The 16,126-nt window shown below is 37.5% G+C and overlaps 1 protein-coding gene across 3 annotated transcripts in view; it reads right to left on the reverse strand.

The window, feature by feature from the left end:
- LOC149944083 (uncharacterized) overlaps positions 1-16,126 on the reverse strand; it is a 211,707-nt gene that overhangs the window by 167,175 nt on the left and 28,406 nt on the right. The window lies entirely within an intron of this gene.

A 16,126-nucleotide genomic window follows, 5' to 3' on the forward strand; every position in this document is an offset into this window, starting at 1 on the left:
GATGATTTTACCCCCATTTCACCCCTTAAATCCCGGATCTCGATCCCGAACCTAAACCTGAACCTGGGATCGATGCCATACCCTTACTTTCCTTCTACTAGTGTTGAGTTCTCTCGCGACAGAGTTTCGTTTCGGTCATGCTCATGTTTGAAAGTTCTTCGAGAACATTAAGGCAACGAATAAGTTGGTAGAGCCGTTAGCAACGTAGTCAGACTGTCCGAGCCTATAAAGTTAAATTAGTATTTCAACACGCAAAGGTCTACGTTCGAAAAAACTATCAGAAGTGAACCGACGCTGTCAAAGATCGGACGTCAAGTAAAGCAGCTCCGATATTCGTTACCAACATGATCGTGTACATTACACGTCGGATTAAGCTGGTAATTGGGAGAGCGGTGACGCTCGCTTCAATATTGACGTGTGTGTACGTTTTACTGGCGCGCACCCCTCCGAAAGACCTTAACGCGGCGAACGAGTTTGATAATTACAACGAAAGAGAAAGTGATCGACCGATTGTGGTGCTGTCGTGGAACGAAAATTTCGGCTACGATTGGTTAACCAAAAACGAAGGCAACAATACCACGTCGACAACCGAGCCGGGTTGCGTCTTCACGAGTGACAGGGACCAATATTTCGCGGCCAACGTGGTTATCTTCAGTTGGTTGTTCACGGACTTGGACGATCTGCCAAATTTAACTTCGAGACCAAAGGGGCAGATATGGGTATTGTACAGCGGGGAATCACCGGCGTATACCCAAGTAACGGTTCTGGAGACTATGAAGAATTTAGTTAATTTTACCAGTAGTTATCGTTTCGACGACGACTTCCCGGCGCCATTCGGTAAATTTCGCCAGTTACGAGGAAAAGCAAGCGATAACTTAACCGTAGCCAACAGCTACGAACGTAATGTGAAAAATGGAAGAATAGCTTGGTTAGTGTCCCATTGCCACACAGATAGTAAACGCGAACGTTACGTCAGAAAGCTGAACGAGAGTATAGCCGTCGACGAGTACGGAAATTGCAACAAAGTGTGGCCCAAACATTGCGCTCAACCCTACAACGACGTCCTCGGTTGTTACAAAGAACTCCGCAACTACACTTTCTACTTGGCCTTCGAAAACTCCATCTGCAAGGACTACGCCACCGAAAAAGTGTTTTTCGCTTACGAAGTCGGTATGATACCGGTCGTGTTCGGCGGATACGACTACGCCAAATATTTGCCCGTTGATTCGTACATTAACGCCATGGAATATCCCAATCCCAATGACCTGGCCAATTATTTGTCGCGGTTATTGGAGTCGGACGCCAACTTGGAGACGTTTTTCCGTTGGAAGCTCAACTACCGGCTGAGTGTCAGCGTGAACCCGGGGATGGACGCGGTACGACAAGTTTTCCATTACGTTCAGAGAAATCGGGGTCTGAAAAGTTGCGGACGTAGCGATAGAAACCCGATGTGGTGGTGGTATTACGAAAGCGAATGCAGGAAGTGGGACAACCAAAGCCAGACTTTCCAAACGTCGGTTGTCGGCAAGTACGAACGCTCCCGATTTGACGACGCGGCCGGCTTTCTGACTGGCGGATTGTTAGATCGCTTAGACGAGTTGTAGTGGAACTGCGATGTTTTAGGTGTTTCAATATCAGTTTTTAAGCGATATGTTAACGTTTAAACATGCATTTTTAAGCGATATGTTAACGTTTAACCGTTTTTGTGATATTTTGCATTTAACCGTTTTTGTGATATTTTGCATTTAACCGTTTTTGTGATATTTTGCATTTAACCGTTTTTAAATGACATTTGGCGTTTAACCATTTTAAGCGATATTTTGCATTAGACAGTTTTTAAGTTTTATTTGGAATTTAACCGTTTTAAGTTATATTTGGAATTTAACCGTTTTAAGTTATATTTTGAATTTAACCGTTTTAAGTTATATTTTGAATTTAACCGTTTTAAGTTATATTTTGAATTTAACCGTTTTAAGTTATATTTTGAATTTAACCGTTTTAAGTTATATTTTGGTGTTTAAACGTTTTTAAGTGACATTTGGCATTTACCAGTTTTAAAGTGACACTTGGCGTTTACCAGTTTTAAAGTGACATTTGGCGTTTACCAGTTTTAAAGTGACATTTGGCGTTTACCAGTTTTAAAGTGACATTTGGCGTATTAACATGTGTTTTTGTGGTATGTTTGAGTTTTAAACGTGTTTTTGAGTTATGTTTGCGTTTCAAAGAAAGTTTAAGTGATGTTAGTGTTTTAAATACGTGATTTTAAAGGTTTTCACGGTTAAATAATTACATGTAAATGTAGGCATTAAAATTATAACAAAGTTAATGAAATCGCTAGAAAAGAACTAATTGAAAATTTATGGTTTTTCGATTTTATGTACGATCCATTTTATACCATATTTGTGTGCTATTTTGATGTAAATAAGCCACTTTTTCTTCAGTAACATTTGGGTTTCATTTATGGAAAATCATAAATTGGTTGAATTTTTGTATACCCATTTATATTGTTATCAAGAATTTTTTCCTTCGGGATAATGACTAAGGCGTGTACTTCAAACACGTCAGAAGACGTCAGTTTTAGGGAACCAATGAGATTTTACTTTTATCAGAAATTAATAAATTTAAATGGACTTATATTTAAATAAAAAGGTTATTGCAATGTTGAAACAATTGACCACATTTTCTAGGAAATAAATTATAATCATAGAATTTGTCCTAGATCTAGAGTAAAATTACCTTCAAAAGTGTCAAGATAAAATTGAATTACTTGACTTTCTATAAATTCTTAAAATTCCCTGACTTTTCCCTGACTTTTTAGGCCTATTTTTAATTTCCTGACTTTTCCCTGATTTCCCTGACCTTTCCCTGATTTTTAGAACCATTTTTAAATTCCCCGACTTCTCCCTGATTTCCCTGACGTGTGGCAACCCTGTGCAAAGGCGTAATTGGGCTGGGTCTAAAATATGCATTACGAATTAAAATCGATTTAACCATGCACAAGTCCAAATGTTTATACTAATGGTAGTGACCGTCGAAACAGATCGCGTGCAACCGTTTAAGCGAATATCTGAGCGTCGTGACGGTGATTATAATGCTATGGTGTGTATTTTTTTGTTTCTGAAAAAAAGTAATAGTTTGATAAGATATTCCAGTTGGGCCGGCTGGCCCGTGGTTTCCGCACTAATTCCCCACGGTATTTCCCAACAAATATTGCCTATTTATACCGTAAGTAAAATAATAACAATAAGTATCACACTTCCTATTTTTAAAGGCATTAATTGTCACTAGATGACTTGGGCCAAAGGTGGTGACAATGTTATAATTTAATTTAAATCAATAGAAATATTCTGACCGAGCCTGTTTCAACACTGACACTCTCGGGGTCCATTAACCTGGCCCGCCCTAATAAGCATAACTAAAATAGCATAGCCTATCAATACGCACCCATTATGCACCATTACGCACCGTTAATTTAAAATTTTGCACCAGTGCCGTTTTGACGGAATTTAATTTTTTAAATGGGCGGGCCAGCTTAACGATAGCCCGCCAAATTTAGAATTTCCAAAAAAAACATAGCCTATCAATACGCACCCATTATGCACCATTACGCACCGTTAATTTCAAATTTTGCACCAGTGCCGTTTTAACGGAATTTAATTTTTTAAATGGGCGGGCCAGCTTAACGATAGCCCGCCCAATTTAGAATTTCAAAAAAAACAGCCTATCAATACGCACCCATTATGCACCATTACGCACCGTTAATTTAAAATTTTGCACCAGTGCCGTTTTGACGGAATTTAATTTTTTAAATGAGCGGGCCAGCTTAACGATAGCCCGCCCAATTTAGAATTTCCAAAAAAACAGCCTATCAATACGCACCCATTATGCACCATTACGCACCGTTAATTTAAAATTTTGCACCAGTGCCGTTTTGACGGAATTTAATTTTTTAAATGGGCGGGCCAGCTTAACGATAGCCCGACCAATTTAGAATTTCCAAAAAAACTGCCTATCAATACGCACCCATTATGCACCATTACGCACCGTTAATTTCAAATTTTGCACCAGTGCCATTTTGAAGGTAGTTAATTATTTAAATTAAATGGGAATTATTTAAATTGAGACCTCCGTAAGCACGGAGATTTACGTTGTTGGAAGACGGTTTGAAATACCTTAGAATTAAAATTAAGCGACGTAATTGCAAATTTAGGTTATATGACAATCACAGCTATTCAAAAATATAACTTTTATGAATATCGGACTTCAATTGAGAAACGGTTTGAAGACTTTTAGGCGAAAATATAAAACTACGAAAATTGGAGACCCGTAAATTACCGCGAAAGCCATACTTAAAACTAATATTTACTAATGGAACCGAAGATATAAGTCCGCTGGATCCTAACCTAACCAAAAATAGTTTTTTTTAAAGTTATCGGACATAATTTTCAGTATGTTAGGCTCAGATTTCAAAATTATGAAGGGCGATCGATGCCGGTATGTGTACATTCGAACGAGTTAACATTTACCTCCCTATCCCTTTAAGCTAATTGTCCGACACATCGGCATCGGCATCGGCTACATTGTAAGTGAAACTAGTGTAAAAACCTAGGCGCAGTGTAATTTTGGGGCACTTATACCTGAAATTTCAAAAGTGGGGCTCTAAAATCGGTCCAAATGGGGGCCGTTAACAATCGTGCGCCTAATGGGAAAATCGCCACTGTGCTTAACAGAGCCGTTCGCTATTTTATGAGGAACTAAAGAGTTATAAATAGTAATCATCGGGAGCACAAGGTTGAAAACCCCTGATCTAGACTAACAATATGAACTTGAAAAGTTGATCTGACTCGTAAAACAGTGTAGTGCAAATTTCATTAATGGTGAGTCTTAATGGGTGCCAATTGATGGGCTACTTTTAAGGCTGAAAATTTGAAATGGGTGAGCTTCATTAACTTGGCCCGCCCAATTTGAAATTCATATATCTCTGAACCCAGTGTGGTGCAAATTTAAAAAATGGTGGTGCATAATGGTGCATAATGGGTGCCAATTGATGGGCTACTTTCAAGCCGGAAAATTTGAAATGGGCGGGCTTCATTAACTTGGCCCGCCCAATTTGAAATTCATATATCTCTGAACCCAGTGTGGTGCAAATTTCAAAAATGGTGGTGCATAATGGTGCATAATGGGTGCCAATTGATGGGCTACTTTTAAGGCTGAAAATTTGAAATGGGCGGGCCCATTAACTTGGCCCGCCCGGATTTAAAATCATACATTTAGATCTCCGAAACCAATGTGCGGCAAATTTCATAAAAGGTGGGGCTTAATGGTGCATAATGGGTTGGTTCGCCGATTTTTAAATATACGCCGGAAAACTAGCCTGTCACAAAGCACCCGTGGTGCAACGTTACGCACCACCTTCTTTATAATTTGCACCTTACCAGTTTCTGAGATATACGAAATACGGATTTAAATCTATATTTTATAATTTAAGATTTTTCAAAACCATTTTTTGCTAGTTTAAATATTAAAAAATGTATCTGAGGAATAGGAACTTTATTTTTCAATACGGGTGGAAATTTAAAAAATGAACTACTTCTGTGTGTGGAATACTTTAACTACACCCTTACTAGTGTAAAAGTATCTTTATTAGTCAAGTAATTACCTTTTGAACTACCGAACTAAATATCACTAATTTGATAAGAACAAAATTGTAATAAAATATGAAAAAGGTTTTAATTTAATAGAATAAAGATCATTTAGTGCGTTTTTGTTACGCTTAAACTGGACGTTTTGTTTCGTGGCTAGTTTAATAATATAATCTATTTAAGTTGTATAAAAAAAGATGGACAATTGCAGTTTGATTTTCGGTACAGTCTTCTCTCTGGTTTTTCAGATCGTCATAAATCTCCCATTTGTCGTTAGGTCGATGGCCATAGCAAACATAATGTCCAGTTGTACCAGTATTGCTGCCTCCACGATAAACAATGAGTCCCCTGATTTTAAACGAAGCTTCGCTAATGGAAATATGTTTCGGAACATCCTTGAGTTGTATGGCCATGTCATTCTCGCAATCGGTTCTACTTTGAGAATGGATTGTTTGTATAAAAAATTGCGATTGTGGTGCATCGTAATTAATCGTTCGTAATCCTGGGCAGTCCGTACATTCTCCCGAAGCTGTAGGTTCGCGGAACGTTTTGACAATTTTATCCTCTAAAGAATGTATTTCTGAAGCGCTACATTCTAGTAACAAAATTTGCCTCTGACGTTCTCGGTTTCTTTGGGGGCATGCCTCTTCAGAGCAAGAATTATGTTCGAGGAAACTCGACTCGTCGTTTAAAAGCTTAATGGTAAGCGAAGCCACTGACTCTTCGAATTTTAGTCTAATAATATTAAATGCAAATGGCTCAGCTTGAAATACTGTTTTAAGTATGAATGCTCTTTCTCTATATATGTGTGCCGTGATGCCCTTGTCAAACATTTTTCTTGAAAATTGTAAAAGAACGTTCTTAGAAATCTCTGTACGCTCTTTCATAACGTCACTATCACAATAGCTAAGGCAAATTAACTGCGCTAGACTATCAAATGCACAAGTGTGTGTTATAGAAAAAAGCTCCTTCTTAATATTGACCGTTTGCAGGTCCGGTCTATTACTGTTTTTCAATAGCCCAATGGGGAGAGCTTTACCAGGGTTACTCCAATCGGTCCTCAAAACGTTTTGATGGGGTTCCAAGTATGAGAATCGAGGACGCTTTTTGGGGGGAGATTTTGCCTAGTTTCGCCAATTTTCTTTTTCAAATTTCTCCGTTAGCTCTTCTCTTTCTTTGTTGCGTTTTAATATGCATAATTTGCAAATTCTCACTTCCCCGTATCCTTCAGCATCGTCTTCTAGCGGATAGCTACAGCCTATTAAAGCGTGAACTGGCACCTATTGGTGAAATTTGTACTTTAGAGAAAACAAGATTTAACGGTCATTTGAGTACACACAATCCCCAGGACATTGTAAATTATAACGTATGTTAAAGAAAAATTTTATTCGAAATTCAATCACCCTGTACATAAACCGCAAAGAATATAAGAACGCTGTGCATAAAGCGCAAATAAAACCTTAACCGCCCTGTACATAATTCGCGAAGAATATCTTAATCACCCATAACCCTCCTGGTGTAAAAAAAAATAAAGTGTAAGGCTAAATGGCTAATTAACTCACTTAAAATATTTTTTCCTACGCGACTGCAATCTAAGATAGATTTGGGCCAGAATTAACTATTATTCTGGTTTTCGATCAAATCGGACTAAATTTAAAAACATGCATAGATTTAAAGCAGAAAATAGGAAAAAGCACTAAAGTGGGCTAAAGTGCCACTTCTCTGAACCCTATCCCCAAAATTATAAAAATCCCGCCGAGGATATAAAAATACGGTTTGGATCCACTTGCGCAGTTTTCATTTGCGCAGTTTCCATTTGCGCACTTCCAACTTCCGCAGTTTTCGTTTGCGCACGTTCCCAATTGCGCGTTTCCCATTTGCGGAATTGCTATTTGGGCAGCTCCCCATTTGCGCAGTTTGTCATTTGCGCAATTTACCATTTGCGCGCTTTTTCCCGATTGCGCAGTTTCCCGTTTGTGCGGTTTTCTCGTTTGCGCAGTTTCCCGTTTGCGCGGTTTCCCCATTAAAATGCTGCTAATACCTTAGCACCACTTTTAAAATGGCTTCTGTCGTAGGACAAAATACGTCCTCTGTAGTAGAACACCTATATGAAAACGGTGCCTACGCGCCTGCGGCGCGCCCGGCTAACCTAACCGTGGCTCGCTTCGCGCGCTAGCCTTGATATAACTTCCTCTATATTAAAACTATTTCGTTGAAATGGCCTCCAATATAGGATAGTAAGCGTCCTGTATTTCGTAGGAATGGCCTCTGTCATAGGACAGTTACGTCCTATGTGAGAGGCCAATACCATGATATTTCGTTAGAATGGCCTCTGTCGTAGAACAGCTCCTATATGAAGACAGAATGACACCTGAAAATGGTAAAACAGCCGAAATCCGTTCGACACTCGAAACCCATACAGAACCCAAAGACCGTACAGCTGATATTCGTAGAATGGATTCCTTTGGTAAACATTTACCTTTACCAAAAAAATTTTACATAATATAATATAATTTTCTTTTGAAAAAGATGAAATCGAAATGGATACATGTGTAGCTTGCACTTTAGGAAATTTCCCACCCGAAAATGGAGCACACAAATGCTTTTACTGCAAAATAATGCGATTTTTTTAAAACCTGTTTTTACACACAGTCCTTAGGGAATTGTATGTATTAAGTTCCACGGCTGTGTAGCCGCCGCTGCTGGCGGTGTTCGCACGATTGTTCGCAGTATGTTAGCGGTACAAAGACAAGTGATATATCAATCGATAGGTATTATTAGGTAATGGGCCAATTGCGCAGTTCCCATTTCCGCAAATGCAATTTCGCGGTTTTCCATTTCCGCAGTTTTCCATTAGCGCGTTTTTCATTTGCGCTTTTTCCGTAAGCGCACTTTTCCACTTGCGCAGATATTTTCCATTTGCGCAGGTTTTTCATTTGCGCGATTTTTCATATGCGCAGGTTTTCATATAGGAGGTGTTCTATGACAGAGGCCATTCTAACGAAATATCTTGGTATTGGCCTCTCACATAGGACGTAACTGTCCTATGACAGAGGCCATTCCTACGAAATACAGGACGCTTACTGTCCTATATTGGAGGCCATTTCAATAATAGTTAATTCTGGCCCAAATCTATCTTAGATTGCAGTCGCGTAGGAAAAAATATTTTAAGTGAGTTAATTAGCCATTTAGCCTTACACTTTATTTTTTTTTACACCAGGAGGGTTATGGGTGATTAAGATATTCTTCGCGAATTATGTACAGGGCGGTTAAGGTTTTATTTGCGCTTTATGCACAGCGTTCTTATATTCTTTGCGGTTTATGTACAGGGTGATTGAATTTCGAATAAAATTTTTCTTTAACATACGTTATAATTTACAATGTCCTGGGGATTGTGTGTACTCAAATGACCGTTAAATCTTGTTTTCTCTAAAGTACAAATTTCACCAATAGGTGCCAGTTCACGCTTTAATAGGCTGTAGCTATCCGCTAGAAGACGATGCTGAAGGATACGGGGAAGTGAGAATTTGCAAATTATGCATATTAAAACGCAACAAAGAAAGAGAAGAGCTAACGGAGAAATTTGAAAAAGAAAATTGGCGAAACTAGGCAAAATCTCCCCCCAAAAAGCGTCCTCGATTCTCATACTTGGAACCCCATCAAAACGTTTTGAGGACCGATTGGAGTAACCCTGGTAAAGCTCTCCCCATTGGGCTATTGAAAAACAGTAATAGACCGGACCTGCAAACGGTCAATATTAAGAAGGAGCTTTTTTCTATAACACACACTTGTGCATTTGATAGTCTAGCGCAGTTAATTTGCCTTAGCTATTGTGATAGTGACGTTATGAAAGAGCGTACAGAGATTTCTAAGAACGTTCTTTTACAATTTTCAAGAAAAATGTTTGACAAGGGCATCACGGCACACATATATAGAGAAAGAGCATTCATACTTAAAACAGTATTTCAAGCTGAGCCATTTGCATTTAATATTATTAGACTAAAATTCGAAGAGTCAGTGGCTTCGCTTACCATTAAGCTTTTAAACGACGAGTCGAGTTTCCTCGAACATAATTCTTGCTCTGAAGAGGCATGCCCCCAAAGAAACCGAGAACGTCAGAGGCAAATTTTGTTACTAGAATGTAGCGCTTCAGAAATACATTCTTTAGAGGATAAAATTGTCAAAACGTTCCGCGAACCTACAGCTTCGGGAGAATGTACGGACTGCCCAGGATTACGAACGATTAATTACGATGCACCACAATCGCAATTTTTTATACAAACAATCCATTCTCAAAGTAGAACCGATTGCGAGAATGACATGGCCATACAACTCAAGGATGTTCCGAAACATATTTCCATTAGCGAAGCTTCGTTTAAAATCAGGGGACTCATTGTTTATCGTGGAGGCAGCAATACTGGTACAACTGGACATTATGTTTGCTATGGCCATCGACCTAACGACAAATGGGAGATTTATGACGATCTGAAAAACCAGAGAGAAGACTGTACCGAAAATCAAACTGCAATTGTCCATCTTTTTTTATACAACTTAAATAGATTATATTATTAAACTAGCCACGAAACAAAACGTCCAGTTTAAGCGTAACAAAAACGCACTAAATGATCTTTATTCTATTAAATTAAAACCTTTTTCATATTTTATTACAATTTTGTTCTTATCAAATTAGTGATATTTAGTTCGGTAGTTCAAAAGGTAATTACTTGACTAATAAAGATACTTTTACACTAGTAAGGGTGTAGTTAAAGTATTCCACACACAGAAGTAGTTCATTTTTTAAATTTCCACCCGTATTGAAAAATAAAGTTCCTATTCCTCAGATACATTTTTTAATATTTAAACTAGCAAAAAATGGTTTTGAAAAATCTTAAATTATAAAATATAGATTTAAATCCGTATTTCGTATATCTCAGAAACTGGTAAGGTGCAAATTATAAAGAAGGTGGTGCGTAACGTTGAACCACGGGTGCTTTGTGACAGGCTAGTTTTCCGGCGTATATTTCAAAATCGGCGAACCAACCCATTATGCACCATTAAGCCCCACCTTTTATGAAATTTGCCGCACATTGGTTTCGGAGATCTAAATGTATGATTTTAAATCCGGGCGGGCCAAGTTAATGGGCCCGCCCATTTCAAATTTTCAGCCTTAAAAGTAGCCCATCAATTGGCACCCATTATGCACCATTATGCACCATTATGCACCACCATTTTTGAAATTTGCACCACACTGGGTTCAGAGATATATGAATTTCAAATTGGGCGGGCCAAGTTAATGAAGCCCGCCCATTTCAAATTTTCAGCCTTAAAAGTAGCCCATCAATTGGCACCCATTATGCACCATTATGCACCACCATTTTTGAAATTTTCACCACACTGGGTTCAGAGATATATGAATTTCAAATTGGGCGGGCCAAGTTAATGAAGCCCGCCCATTTCAAATTTTCAGCCTTAAAAGTAGCCCATCAATTGGCACCCATTATGCACCATTATGCACCACCATTTTTGAAATTTGCACCACACTGGGTTCAGAGATATATGAATTTCAAATTGGGCGGGCCAAGTTAATGAAGCCCGCCCATTTCAAATTTTCAGCCTTAAAAGTAGCCCATCAATTGGCACCCATTATGCACCATTATGCACCACCATTTTTGAAATTTGCACCACACTGGGTTCAGAGATATATGAATTTCAAATTGGGCGGGCCAAGTTAATGAAGCTCACCCATTTCAAATTTTCAGCCTTAAAAGTAGCCCATCAATTGGCACCCATTAAGACTCACCATTAATGAAATTTGCACTACACTGTTTTACGAGTCAGATCAACTTTTCAAGTTCATATTGTTAGTCTAGATCAGGGGTTTTCAACCTTGTGCTCCCGATGATTACTATTTATAACTCTTTAGTTCCTCATAAAATAGCGAACGGCTCTGTTAAGCACAGTGGCGATTTTCCCATTAGGCGCACGATTGTTAACGGCCCCCATTTGGACCGATTTTAGAGCCCCAGTTTTGAAATTTCAGGTATAAGTGCCCCAAAATTACACTGCGCCTAGGTTTTTACACTAGTTTCACTTACAATGTAGCCGATGCCGATGCCGATGTGTCGGACAATTAGCTTAAAGGGATAGGGAGGTAAATGTTAACTCGTTCGAATGTACACATACCGGCATCGATCGCCCTTCATAATTTTGAAATCTGAGCCTAACATACTGAAAATTATGTCCGATAACTTTAAAAAAAACTATTTTTGGTTAGGTTAGGATCCAGCGGACTTATATCTTCGGTTCCATTAGTAAATATTAGTTTTAAGTATGGCTTTCGCGGTAATTTACGGGTCTCCAATTTTCGTAGTTTTATATTTTCGCCTAAAAGTCTTCAAACCGTTTCTCAATTGAAGTCCGATATTCATAAAAGTTATATTTTTGAATAGCTGTGATTGTCATATAACCTAAATTTGCAATTACGTCGCTTAATTTTAATTCTAAGGTATTTCAAACCGTCTTCCAACAACGTAAATCTCCGTGCTTACGGAGGTCTCAATTTAAATAATTCCCATTTAATTTAAATAATTAACTACCTTCAAAATGGCACTGGTGCAAAATTTGAAATTAACGGTGCGTAATGGTGCATAATGGGTGCGTATTGATAGGCAGTTTTTTTGGAAATTCTAAATTGGGCGGGCTATCGTTAAGCTGGCCCGCCCATTTAAAAAATTAAATTCCGTCAAAACGGCACTGGTGCAAAATTTTAAATTAACGGTGCGTAATGGTGCATAATGGGTGCGTATTGATAGGCTGTTTTTTAGGAAATTCTAAATTGGGCGGGCTATCGTTAAGCTGGCCCGCCCATTTAAAAAATTAAATTCCGTCAAAACGGCACTGGTGCAAAATTTTAAATTAACGGTGCGTAATGGTGCATAATGGGTGCGTATTGATAGGCTGTTTTTTTTGAAATTCTAAATTGGGCGGGCTATCGTTAAGCTGGCCCGCCCATTTAAAAAATTAAATTCCGTTAAAACGGCACTGGTGCAAAATTTGAAATTAACGGTGCGTAATGGTGCATAATGGGTGCGTATTGATAGGCTATGTTTTTTTTGGAAATTCTAAATTTGGCGGGCTATCGTTAAGCTGGCCCGCCCATTAAAAAAATTAAATTCCGTCAAAACGGCACTGGTGCAAAATTTTAAATTAACGGTGCGTAATGGTGCATAATGGGTGCGTATTGATAGGCTGTTTTTTTTTGAAATTCTAAATTGGGCGGGCTATCGTTAAGCTGGCCCGCCCATTTAAAAAATTAAATTCCGTTAAAACGGCACTGGTGCAAAATTTGAAATTAACGGTGCGTAATGGTGCATAATGGGTGCGTATTGATAGGCTATGCTATTTTAGTTATGCTTATTAGGGCGGGTCAACTTAATGGAGCCACACTCTCGCAAAGCTCTGAATTAGACCAAACTAACAAGGAGACATCCCGAAGTGTAACCCACCGATTTTGTTCAAACTCGGGGGATTGGTAGACCTTCATGTATCATGAAAACTCCTAAAGGGAATTTATTCAATGGGCAACCGTTTTGCCATGGCAACGAAAAATGTTTTTGACAACACAAAATATTAAATTTTCCCATTGAAAATAACATGGGATTTTGACCTCAAATTGATCAAAAGTTGATCAATTTTGATGTTTTTTTTGTCAATTTTTATCTATTTTTTCTATTTTTGGCATTTTCGAAATTTTGAAATTGGTTCAAATATTTCACAGGGGGGGGGGGGGGGGTCCTAGGAATCGGTCAGAATCCCATGTTATTTTCAATGGGAAAATTTCCATTTGTTGTTGTCAAGAACATTTTTCGTTGCCATGGCAAAACGGTTGCCCATTGAATAAATTCCCTTTAGGATTTTTCAAGTTACATGAAGGTCTACCAATCCCGAGTTTGAACAAAATCGGTGAGTTACACTTCGGGATGTCTCCTTGTAAGTAGAATGTTATCCTCCTTGTAAGTAGAATGTTATCGTCCTTGCTAGTATTATATTTCGCCTTGTACATATTTAGACACTAATCCTAAATTGCTAAATAACGCTGAAAATCAGTTCGAAGATCATTTTTGCTAGTTGTCACACTTATTTGGTTATGTTACTCATGTTTATACTAAGAATGTAGCAACCCTGTCCGTCTCGTGATTAAATGTTTTCCAAATTTCCTAACTTTTCCCTGACGTGCATGTAACTCTGTCGTAAAAAAATAATTTTATATTAGCTTTATATTAGCTTAAAATTAACGTTGTTTGGAAAATATTTATTTTGCCACAACTTCAAGTTACGTTATTTTAATGGAAATTTTATATGGGTTTATAAGTTATTGAAATGATTTGTAACCTCTATTAAAAATTGGAAACATTTAAAATATTACTCACAGAAATAGGTTTAAATTGATTCCGGGGAAAATATCTTGAAAGCAAATTTTATCTCAAAGTAGAAAATTTTGATTTTCAAAGTATAAAATAACTTGCCCACCTTGTACGTAACGAGAACAACACTTTCGGCAATGAACAAGTACATTTCTCCACACGATTAACTCTTGATATGATTAAATAGTTTAGCTCGAGTTTAAAAAACTATAGATTAGAACCACTGAGAGGGAAAATTAACGCAGTCTTGGGGAAAATAAATGAGATATTAATCATTAATTACAATATTGTTAGTTTAAATCTTAGATACTACAAATACAGATCACACCGATTGTTAAATGAAATACCAAATAGTCTAAGTGTGATCTAAAAAAGCGTTTAGTTTTATGCTTTATCTATAAAAATACTAACAGGATTGCCACAAAATCTTCTATTTCAGATTCACTGACTATTCTCCGTTTTCCTGACCCCTTTAAGAGAGTTTCCTGACTTATTAAGGCCAAAATTTTTATTTCATATTTTACTTTTATAAGAAGTTAATAAATTTAAATGGACTTATATTTCAGTAAAAAGGTTATAGCAATGTTGAAACAATTAGCCAAACTTTCAAGGAAATAAATGATTATCATAGAATTTGTCATAGATCCAGAGTAAAATAACTTTCAAAAAGTGCCCAGATAAAATTGAATTCTGACTTTTCCCTGAATTTTTACAAATTCTTAAAATTCCCTGACATTTCCTGGACTTTTTGGGCCCATTTTAAAATTAACTGACTTTTCCCTGATTTCCCTGACGTGTGGCAACCCTGCAATAGGTGTTTTCATAAAATAAAAAAAATAAAAGTATAAAATATTTTTATCTGCGTCCCGAGCTTAAAGCTTTTTAGTGCTTTATTTAAACGCGCGTTTTGCGAGGGTGTATCAAAAGGTGATGGCAAAATTTGAAGGAGTTGTAGGGAGTGAGTTGAGAAGTAAGCCTTTTTTCCCCCATTTTCCTACGATGAGTTAAAAGAGCGCCAGAGAGCTTCAAAGTGTGGCCTACTAGCCCCTGGAAGTATGCTGCAACAAGCGGAAACCCAAGCAGCAGGGACTTTAAATACTGTGTTTAAGTGTACTTTTGTACGCTGGTTACCTCGATTTGTTTACAAAGTCCTTTTTCACCTATCACACGAACCCAAATCATAATGTTCGCGTTTCCCCGCTGCTCGGTTTTGCGCTCGTTGCAGCCTACTTCTAGGGGCTAGTAGGCCACACTTTGAAGCTCTCTGGCGCTCTTTTAACTCATCGTAGGAAAATGGGGAAAAAACAGGCATACTTCTCAATTCACCCCCTACAACTCCTTAACATTTTTGCATAACCTTTTGAGACACCCTGTATATATAATTGCTAAAAACATTAAATCTAAAGAATATTTGGAACTCTGCTCCACTACGATTACCGCAATACAAAGAAAAGTATAAACTAGAAATCTACGTTATTTAACTACAAGAAAAGGGGATAAAATTGGACACCGGACAAAATACAGATCACATTGATCACAATGGAACAAGTTTAGAATTTCGCAATAATACAGGCCTGATACTAACTTACACAGTAGAATTAAGTGAGTTTAGTGACTAAATATTTTAAAAAAGTGACCGAAAAGTGACTGAAAATCTACCAAAAATGGTTAAAAAAATACTGTTTTATTGAGTTTTTTGACTAGTTACAAAACCAAAATAACTATATAACCATAGGAAGTTATCACTTTTTTTTAAAAAAAGACGAAATTAGACTAGTTTTTTTAAATCTATTTTCTATTGAATAGCTTTTTTCAACCGCTTATTACTAATTGTAAAAAAGGGTTGTAAGACAGTTTTCCAATGCTAAGGAAATATAAAAATTCGAAAAAAGTAATAAATAGTAACTAATTTTGGGAAAATTGACTTTTCGTGACCGATTTTCAAAAAAGTGATTTTAAGTGAGAAAAGTCAGTTACAAGGTTAGTATCAGGCCTGCAATATAGTTCAACGTGATCCTCGTCTACAAAATTAGTATTTAGTTCAACGTGATCATTAGCCAA

Source organism: Leiobunum rupestre, chromosome 5 (assembly GCF_980474605.1).
Source record: "Leiobunum rupestre chromosome 5, qqLeiRupe1.1.hap1, whole genome shotgun sequence".
Lineage (NCBI taxonomy): Eukaryota > Metazoa > Arthropoda > Arachnida > Opiliones > Sclerosomatidae > Leiobunum > Leiobunum rupestre.